The sequence below is a fragment of the Bradysia coprophila genome, unplaced genomic scaffold (assembly GCF_014529535.1).
Source record: "Bradysia coprophila strain Holo2 unplaced genomic scaffold, BU_Bcop_v1 contig_232, whole genome shotgun sequence".
NCBI lineage: Eukaryota > Metazoa > Arthropoda > Insecta > Diptera > Sciaridae > Bradysia > Bradysia coprophila.
The window spans coordinates 10,154,781-10,166,281 of NW_023503493.1; positions in this window are offsets into that span (position 1 = coordinate 10,154,781).

Genomic DNA, 11,501 nt, shown 5'->3' on the forward strand with positions numbered 1-11,501 from the left:
GTTAGGAGACCGGAAGTAGTAAAAAAAAATCATGAAATTCGGTCAAAATTTACTCGAAATATTGGCAAAATACTCCACGTTCACTGTACGGCCGAGTAGCCGGATGAGAGCTCACTCCAAGAGACCTAGCTCACGCTACGGTGAACCTAATTTCATATTCGATATTTTCGATTTTATTTGCAAATAAAGTTGAAATTTTTGGTCGAAAAGTCTTAGTCGGGAACACTGACAGAGTTACTCTGCCCGAGTGAAGGCGAAGGTCAACAACGTTCTTATGGTATTTCATAGCTGGACTACTCAGCTATTTACTACAGCTAGAAGTAATGCCTTCTGTTCCCAAATGCCCGAGATATCAGTCAGAGGGATTCTTTTGAATTTCGACTGACCGAAATCGGCGCTATTTTTTCCGGGACTTTTTTATATATGCCTAGTTAGGCCTTGGTGCCTAGGCCCCAAAACCAGTCTCAGATATTTTTGATCTTCCATACCTGGCTGGTTGTAAGTGGCCAAAAGTCGAAAAATGAGGTTTCGTAGTTCGGATTTCATTTCCGTAAGGTGGCGAGGACACGGGCGTGTATGGGTTCGTTGGAAAGCTGAGGTCAGTACTCCTGGGGCAAATATTAACTTCATAAACCTCACTAATGCAATTATTTGATTAAATTATTACTTATTATGAATGTGGAAGGCCTCAGCGGTAACGAGTAATTTCGCGCCGCGCGAGATTACACTTATTATAGTAGAATTTCGCGCCCATACATTTTTCAATGGTTTTGGGGCCTAGGCACCAAGGCCTAACTAGGCATATATAAAAAAGTCCCGGAAAAAATAGCGCCGATTTCGGTCAGTCGAAATTCAAAAGAATCCCTCTCAACAATGTGTGGAATTTCATGCTACTACCCCGAAAATCAAAATCAGCCAAGGGGCAAGGGCAAAAATAATTTTTGATTTTTTTTTTTGCTATTTCGGATTCCTTAGTCAATTTGAAGTACAGCCTGGGGTCAGGCCTTTTAAAATAAAAACAAAATGAATATACGACCCACCCTAGTATTCAGCTACGTCGATTTGTTGGACGCTAGTTGAAAATCGGGTCTTTATTCATCCCCTTTTGGTGATCCGTAAGCTGTTTGAATCCGTCCTTACCGAGTGAAAGTTTGTCAGCCTACCGACAAAAAAACATTGTTGGGATATGACACCACAATTTCGTTCAGCTTACCACTTCCATAATAAAAAACCATTCGGGACTGAAAGGGGTCGCAAAGTAGAACCATAATCAGTGAAAAGTGCAAGTAATTCACCAACGCATTTCAAGCAAAAGACAGCTGTGATACAATCGACAGCTGTGAAAAAGAGCACTATTTTGTTGTGATATGGCGTTTCTACAGTATTCTACATTTTTTTCGATACACTGTCCAGTTTCAGTACTCTATTTAGAGTACATCTTATGCCTTAAGTGCGTTGAAGTTGAAGAACGTAATTTAATCAACGGTTTCAACGGTTCGAAGAACTCGTGATTTTTATTCGCGGCTCTAAGCGACTGTTATTATTAAAACAAAGTTCTCCGTTTCCAATGTCTCAAGCAATGAAGCAATGTTTCCAGCAAATCAAATCTGCTATTTATCATTATATCTTCTTCGTTCATTTCATTTCATAAACTTTTGAATTATATGGATTTTATGCAAATCACTTGACTGCAATACCCGAGAGCTAGTGTTGAACACACATTCAAGCATTTCCACACCGAACTATACACACAAACCATAAGAAAATTCAAATTAAATATTCAATGAGAAAACTTTCAGCATCGCCCAGATATAATATGGGAAACGTTCTTGCCGTTCGTTCTTGTGTTCGGCACAATGTAACGTAAGTATACACACGGCTCATAGTCAGTTTTGCAACTATAAAACATGCCAGGTGTCAAAATTTACAAAGTCTATAATGAAAATCCGTTAAATCCATTGAATTAAATGTGCAAAATATTATAATTAACGGTCCGGATTTGAAACAACTTGAAACTTTCATCTCGCATTCAAAATAATAACACGAAATTCTGGGTTTTGCATAAATCCCACTTCTTCCACATAGGTATATATAAGCGAATCCAGACAATGAATCATCAGCCTTATTATACTCTCCGGTTATTGGTGCGTCGTTATAGTTACCATTATTACAGACAACACACACCAAAAACCACAAATTTTAAAGAGGTCATTCATTTTCGTGGTTTATTTACTTGAGACGGAGGAAGGTGTTTTATTCGTCGAACACAATGACAACGGCTAGATACCCGTACACTATATACAAAAAGCTTTCCGATTCTATACATTTCCCTGTCTTATTGTGCATAGGGAATGTTGCACACAATTATATTAATTTGTGAACGTCGCTTCTACAACCGAGAAGTAAATAATATATCGAAAGGTTGTTTTTAGGGTTAAACGGGATCGGTTTTGTGTAACACTTAATCGGGAAATGTTTTCCACTTAATTTGATTTATGTTTGTTTGTTTTGGGAGTAACTTACCGATTTGAGGATGAACAGTAGGTCGATTAGAATGAAAAAAGAAGCGACGATAAGCACTAGGAAACAAAACACCAAACTTTAATTTGCGTGCATTTGCTTAGCTGGTCTATGAAGCTATACTTTTGTGCTAATTTTCTATTATCTTCATTATTTTATAAACGTACGGTGCAGGTGCACTGATAAAACAACATACGACCAGGCCCGGACTGGCCATATGGTGAATTCGGGGAATTCCCGATGGGCCTTTTGGATTTTTGTATGAGAATTTTTAATTTGTGGTCCTTTTTAAATTGAGTTGCATGGAGCCCCCGATGGGCTTTTTCGAGCCAGTCCGGTACTGCATACGACAGGTATGTACAAAATTGCAGGGAGACAGTCACTTCTGACTTACTTTGCGTGCGTATTGCGCATGCTTCTTTATCTTACGTACGCCGTACATATTCGACGTAAAATCATATGTACTGTTCGTGACTATTTGTGTCACTCGTATGTTTACACGTCGGACATGTACGGACGTACATGTCATTCATTATCAGCATACATGTCCGAAGTAAGACAGATGTGAACCTGTCTGCCAACCGTTTTATCCATACCTGACGTATATTGTTTTATCAGTGTGGTACGATGAGGTGAATCGTTAAAAATACCAAATATTTTCGGAAAATTTTCACTCTTCCTGAGGTATTGTAATCCTAATCTATGCCTTCGATTGTATTTGTTATTTTTAACAATCGTTTTAACTCATTGCAGCGAGGTTGGGCTTATAAATTTTAAGGCAAAAACATCCAATATCGGCAGAAACAATGTAGAGATTTCCGTTTGACAGAGAGGTTTAACATGACGATGATTTTCTGAGAGTTTCCTTCTTTATGCGGTATTATCTCTCAATCTATGCCTTCATTGTACTGTTTCCTTTACTGTCGTTTGAAACTCATTCCATCACTTTTGGGCGTATGAAATTCAACACAAAATATTTGAAAATTGTCACTCTCTTTGGATAGTTTCCCTCTTCATACGGTATTACTTCCTAATCTATGCCTTGGTATTGTTTATTTTAACAGACGTTTATAAATTATTACAGCGCGTTTCCAACACCAGTAGACACAATGTAGAGTGGTTAAAAATTCCGATTTTTATGTTCGAGATTTTATCACTTCCTGCGGTATTATCTCTCAATGAAATTCCTATAAAGTCTGTTAATGGTATCTTCGCTGTCAATTTACGGTAATATTCTTTTTTCAAAAAAAGTTTTGATTACAAATTTGGAAAGTAAGAAATTTTATTCTTCGAATAAATCGATTCGTAATAGCATTTTTGGCAAATCGACAAAAATTTTAATGTAAGAAAATCTGTTCAACAACATGCATCAGAAATTATAATGTGAATAGACGAATATCTCTGAGGGATGCATCAAATGATTTTAGAAGCGTGAAAGTTGAAAAATGTAAGCCTAAGGGCCGAAAGTGACAGAAAAATGTAAGCTGAAGGGGCGAAAGCGAAGCATGATTTTTATAAAATGCCGACACTATTTTGAAAGAAAATATTTTACCGCCGAAGTGAATACAGCAAACATTCTAGTACTTATAATAGCGGAGTGTCATAGTTGTGTCGAAATATTTTCTGTGTTTTTGTCGCGACAAAAAAAAATGGTTTTTGCATCGAGTAAAAAGTGTTTAGTGTTCAAATATGCCTTGGCGACCTAAACAGGCTATGCCCGAATACAATGGAAAGCATAAGGAGTTTCATTGAATTTTTTCGGTGAATTTTTCTGATAAAATTTTCCATACATTTTCGGGAAACTGTCCTGTCATTTCCTTATGACAGGCCTTCGATGAAAATGACGGTCGATTCAGTTTTACTGTACTGTTTTTGCAATGCAGATAGTTGTAAGTCGGCGGCATCTGTGTGGACATAACAAAATAGATGCGGCAAACGCATAATTGTTTTGTCACTAAACTCAAGGGATAAATCCTAAATGACACTACCACTCAACTTCGTTGCATGGTAAAATCCGTCTTGTAAATCCATTCAAATTGATACCATTACAGTTAATTCATGCTATATGTACGTACAGCATACCCACTCCCGCTCGTAAAGCGCCGTTTATTCTCAGCATATTTTGTAAACTAATTACACCAATTACACGACCCCCATTGTAAATATATTCGAATTTCACTATCCCTTTTCCACCCATTAATTAATAATAAACATAAACTTGGCACATAACAAAAGAGACATTTTGTCTTATCTGCGAAACACTTCGTCGCATAAAAGATGACCATATGGGGAAAGGAGATTATTGTATAAATTTCAACATTCGGCCGAAACATTACATATATAAGAGGACAACAGTAGTGGAGCATTGGAAACGAACGACAAACCATAAAACGTCTATAATATAAATGTTATGCTGTACGGGGGTAACATTGAAATTGAGGCAATATAATTCATTTCGGAGGGCAAAGTGTCCGTTATAAACACATCCAAAATGACCCCGGCTTTGAAATTGTTGTTTTGTTACACAACACTACATATAGGCGACTGTCGACGTTCCGTATATTGTTTTGTGTATCGTGTAATACTCCGGTTTTTTTCGGTTGGAGTGGAGGTTTTCGAACCGATTTGCCGACAACAATACGCAATCTGCTGACCACAAGATAAATTAAAACATGTACAGATATGACTGTATTAAGGACCAGCCACATACAATGGATATACATGCATTACGTATAGTATAGCACATGTTGAGTATGTAGCATGTATATACGAAACACTTAATTTAAGGTTTAGTTCATTGGTATTTAAATGGACGAACAAAATGGCAATGTGTGTAAATGCGGTTTTTGGATTTTATCACGGGGGTATAATTCTTACGGAATATAATAAGCAAACGATGGATATAGTGTTTTGTGTGGACCGAGTCCTTTTGTTACGGGGGTGGATTTAATTTGTCGCAAATTGAATAAAGCCATCATTTAGATGAAATTTCGAGGGTTCATTGTGTGTCCGGCAATGTTGGACGAATAAATGAATTTAAATTTAAATGATGTTTTGGTGTCAGCTTTGGTGGAAATTTTAAAATGAAAATCCAAAATGGTTCTCGGAACTCATTTTACCGTTGTTTTAGGTCGCCGATATTTTTGATCTATTCCACAAAGCTTTTGAGAAAACCTATGCTATGATACCAGAAGCCCTAGATCGTGACAGGAAGTCCTTTCACGCTTGGCTACTAGTTTATTCACGTTATAAGTCACACCATAAGTGCACATCAAAATTTGAATTTTCGATGAATTCATGGATGAACCAATGAACTAAAAAATCAACGCATTCTTATACATATATGAAAATGAAGCGAGTTGACCAAACACAATGCTGTCTTTCTTTTGGTTGTTGTGCGTTTCATTTTGAATTTGCAGCAGAGGCGCCGACTTTGGATTCGTTCATGGGGGGCTCATGGGGGGCAAAGAGCACAAAATGATAAAAAATGGTGAAAAACCCTAGGAATTTAAAGAATTTTTGCATCGTCATGGGGGGCAGTCGCCCCCCTCGCCCCCCTATACTCGGCGCCACTGATTTGCAGCGGACTTACGGTGTTAAGTGCGCTGAAAATACAAAATGGAAAATGTTGAATGTCTCGTAATTCCACTGAGTGAGTAAATAGATCCTCTAGAGAAAGTCGAAAGTAGAGAAATAGAGAAGGTTAGAAGGGTTCAACTAACGCAGGGTTGAATCACCTCATTTACGATATATTTCACGTTCAAATTCACAAATGACGAACACTCATGCGAATACTCTACAAGGAGGAAGTTCAGACAAAACTATACGCTTCAAAATCGAAATTTTTGGCGTGTGAGCCAAAATTTATATTATTTTTCGTTTAAGACGAATCTACACATGGCTAAATTATTATTATTTTGATGATAATTTTGGACTCGCATCCTTTTTGGAAAAAGTACGACTATCGTGTGTTGTTAAAATGTGTTAGCTTTCACTAAAAATTTGAATGTTTATGGTGATGTAACCTACCTCCGAGAAAACTCAAAATATGTGTCAATTTTCGTGAAATATTGACAACTTCAATATTTTATGAGCTGATCTAATAATTAATCAGGTTAATGAAATATTGAGTTTTCTCAGACTGAGGTTACATCACCACAAACATTTAAATTTTAACTGAAACCTAACCAATTTTAACACCAAACGATGGACACAATTTAACACCAAACGATGGCCGTACTTTTTCCAAAAAGAATACGAATCCAAAATTATCAGCAAAATAATAATAATTTTGCCCGGAATTGTAGGCAACAATTTAGCCATGTGTAGATTCGTCTTAATACACTCGTTACTGGCCATTTAGAGAGCGACATATGGGCAACGTATAGTGTCAAAAATAACATTAGAACAAAAGAATTCTGTCAATTTTGACACAATACGTAGCCAATACGTCGCTCTCTAAATAGCCAGTTAGCGTAAATACACGCTGTAAGTGCACCTCTAGAATTTGAAATTTGAGTCAAACGCTTCCTTATATAAAAATGAAACGATTTAACGCTCCGTTTAAAAGACTTTCTCACATTCCATTTTGAATTGTCACCGCATTTTGCATCCACTGCACACCATTTCCATTTGTTGCCAATTTGTGTCTGATGATGTTCTCTTGACTGCACTTGTCTATCACTATGATGTTCTACCCAGGGACTAAAATAAGGATTTCTATGCAGGTGGGAAACTTTTCGAAGGGGCGCCTAAACACAAAATCTTGGGCGCCAAGGTAACAGTTTTTTTTATCCAAGAATAATATCATGCGTTCAGGACGTTGACGTAAATATATTTTACGATTTAAAGGGAATTATTCCCCTGACCGTAAGTCTAAGGTCTTTCATCCAAAAAATCATTCAAAATGTCAAAATGTAAAGTCTAGTCAAGTTGCCGATCATACCTGATAATAATCTGCAATTTTCTGGAATTTAATTTTTCGGTCATGTTAGGGGTGTATTTTTACCTGTGGAAAATACGTCCGCAATATGACCTAAAAATCAAATTCCAGAAAATTGCAGATTATTATCGGTTTACTGGACTAAAAGGTGTTTTTGGTCACAATAGTGGTGAGTTTTTGGGTATGAGGGTGAGTTTTGTCTATAATTTATATATCTCAATGGATGTAACTGAAAAAATTCTCAAGTAACGTCTGTAACATCTGTGATTTTTGCAGAATTTTTGAACCCCTACTTAGAGGTAAAAATATTTATTCAAATATTCTTCGTTAAATTAGCGTGTGTTCCGCCATTTTAAAAAATCTGAGTAAATTACATAATGTAGGCACATTCCATGAAGACAAATCAAGTGACCAAAAACGGTAGTAGCACTTTTGTTTAGCATATGGAAAAAATCATTGAATTTTTTCATCGTTAAATAGGGGTCCAAAAAATCTGAAAAAATCTCGGATGTTTACCCTCCACCTCCATACAGACATTTTTTAAGAATTTCTACCGATTTTTACGTTAACACACCAGAGAGAAATAAATGAGAAACAAAATTCACATTTTTGTTAATAACTCCATTTTGGAGTTTCATACGCCACTCCACTGAAAGTAGTTCGAGGCCAAGACCTTTCGAATGATTTAGTTCCTTTAGTGTCACTTTTTACATGCCAACCCTATTTTCTTTCCATTTTTTTTTAGTTCTTAGGAAAGTGAAAGCTACAAATGTGAAATACTTTGATTCTGTATCTGTATCTCCATCTAAATGATTTTTTTATTTATGCGTATGGTTCCAAATTACAAAAACTTCTTACACCAAAAACTATCAAAAAGATAACAAAAAAAAAGACAACAAAAAAGACCAAATTAAGCTCAAACGAAAATATCACAGATAAATTAAGTCACTCACTTCATAAATTCAAATCGAGGTTTTCCAACCACAAAATTGATTCCGTAGTCATTGAATGTATCTCAGATATGCCACCTGAGAATCGTCTAGCAGGACAGTCATTTATGATGTGACTCATTGATTGTATCGATGAACGGTCGCAATCGCACAATGGAGAGTCCACGTAACTCCATTGAAACATTTTCTCTGCACAGCACCCATGTCCGGTGCGCAGTCGATTTATTGTTTTCCAAAGCTTACGGGGCATACACAAGCCAGGAACAGCTTTGGTTGGGTCGTCGATGAGAAATTTGTTTTCAAAATCCGGGCATTCCATCCATTTTTGTCGCCACCGCTCCTCAATGGAATAGTGTTCGTCAGTGACAATATGATCCTTCCAAATTGGGCGTCTGGAACTGAGTCGATGCGGTGGTGGGTTCGTCAAGTCATTTACGATCGGCAATCTGTCGGCGTGTTGGTGGTTCATACACTGAAACCAGATTCTCTGAGCGGCCTTTTCTCTCCTCAGTTCAGGAGGAGCAATGTTTGACAGCACCGGTAGCCAAGGACGTGGCGTTGATTGCACTGACCCCGTGATAATTCTCATGGTTTCATTTAATTGCGTGTCAATTTTATCTACGTGTGCGCATTTGTACCAAACAGGCGCCGCATATTCAGCCGTCGAGTAAACGAGTGCCAGTGCCGTAGTTCGTAGCGTGTGCGCATCTAAATGATGATAAAAGATTAAAAAACTGATATCGACAATGCCATTATCATTTTCCAACTAGGTTCAATGCGCGGCAGGCAAAATTTGTATTAAAATTACATTCATTTGACTATTTCAAGTCAGATAATTGTAATTTTTCTTGTGGGCAGATCTGGATTCGCAGGTGGGAATTACAGGGGCGCAGGTGGGAAAATTCCCACCTGCGATGTTCCTTAGTTTAGTCCCTGGTTCTACCCGTAGGTCTTGCTGTGCGTCTTCTTTAATTCATGATAATTTTAGTCCAACGTTCATCTGTCCTGCTCAGTTCCACTTTAGAGACGCTATTCCTTCCATGACATCAAAGTCTTTGGTTTGCTGTCTAATCCATTGATTTGTTGTTTTTTCTTAGATTGATCGTAATTGCAAGCACTAGCACACTTCGTTGATCTACCCTTAATCTGTTTTTGTGAATTACACTTGACAATTTTGACCTTTTTGCGTGGCGGTCAAAAATTCAATAAAATAGCGTGACACAGTATCACAATAATCTAGGCTCTTCGTTTAATATGATTGCAGAGCAGACATATTATCATTTTCTTTAAGTGCTTTGAGTGCCCTGACAAGCCCATAGAAATAGGTGAATGCATAAACGGGACATGTCACATTAGTGAATTATAAGAAAATTCAACTTCATTCATACACACATTCCTTTTAAATGGCTTGGTCCCACACTACCATTAATATCAGAGGTAATTTAGGTTCAATTTAGGCGTATAAAGGTTCAAACCCTGCCAGTGTTGCTAATCAACAGTATTTTCTGATAAAACAGTCGACGAACTCGTAAAACTCTTAAACTGCTGAAGAATTCAACATTATTTTGCTATAAACGGTGTTGCACGTGAGTGATGTGAAAGGCGTTGAACTCATTGAGGTAAGTACTCCGAACAACGTTTCTCTTTTCCACTTAAATAAAGAAAAAACGTAACTTGGCAGATACTTCACTTCATTTCGATTACCCCAGTCGGTTTAATTCAAATTCTTTTTAGTGTCATTGGTGTCATTCAAAGTCATCATCTTCAGACAAATTGAACGATAAAAAGCTCCGGAGGAAATTGTTGACGTATAATTGTTTGAGATGTATAAGTGAATTAATATGCATAAAATGATGCACAACAGAGGTTATATATTCAGACTTCAGACAATAGACAGACGAAAATCAGTATGCAAAGTGACTTCCATGCCATTCTAATAATCTTTTGGACGAGTTTATCTTAAAGTTGCTCATGGAAGGTTTGCATAAAACGATGAATGAAATAGGTTTCACCTGGAGAACGATTTCGTTAGACGAAAAACTTATACCTTGATTAAAGTGCGATGATGATTTTTTTGTCATCACAATTAACATACACAGCACGTACAACGTCGCATATTATCATACCCGACCCTAATATTTAAACCAGCCAATTTTGTGCTCATAATTTAAACGACGTCAAATTTGTGACAAACTTTCAAAGTAATTTCTCTCAATGGGTTCGGTAAGTGTCTAGACATAAAACGAAATATTTAAAATTTTGTGGAATTTGATTCGTTTACAAGTCTTCAGAGGACTGTTTAACCGTATTACATTGTTTGTGTGCTTTGGAGAGCTTTCGAAGGCTTTGAGCTTTTTTTGGATTGTATCGCAAAATGCAGGGTTCCTTAACGTTAAAACTTTATCATAAAAGTTTCACTTCGTACCGTTTCGAAATAGAACTTTTGCTTTTTCGGTACAGTTCATAACGAAATCGGTGTAACGAAAAATTATTTCGGTATGGTTTAACGTTATAAAGAGAAACGAAATTTTTTCCGGTATAGCGTAACGTTACAAAGAGAAACGAAATATTTTCCGGTGTGGCTTAACGTTACGAAGTAAAACCAAATTTTTTCCGGTATGCCTTAACGTTACGAAGTAAAACGAATTTATTTGCGGTATGGCTTAACGTTACAAAGAGAAACGAAATCGTTTTTGGAAAGATTGTAACGTTACAGAAATAAAAAAGAATTAGTGTCAAAAAAGTTGCGGTTTCCGGAGCTGTAAACAATAAAAATACAAAAATGTCATGATAAATGCTCCATTTTATAATTATATTACTTCAAAATTCAATAAAAAAAAACATTTACGATAGAAAATATTCGTATGAACCTCCCTGTATTGGAACTGTATTGGAACAGTTAATTGTCTTAACGTTATTTCATTTATCGAAAAATATTCCGTATCATGGTAACGTTACGGAATGTAACGGAAAGAATTTCGTTTTCTTTTAACGTTACGATATGTACCGGAAAAATTTACGTTTTCTTTTAACGTTACGATATGTACCGGAAAAATTTACGTTTTCTTGTAACGTTACGAGATGTACCG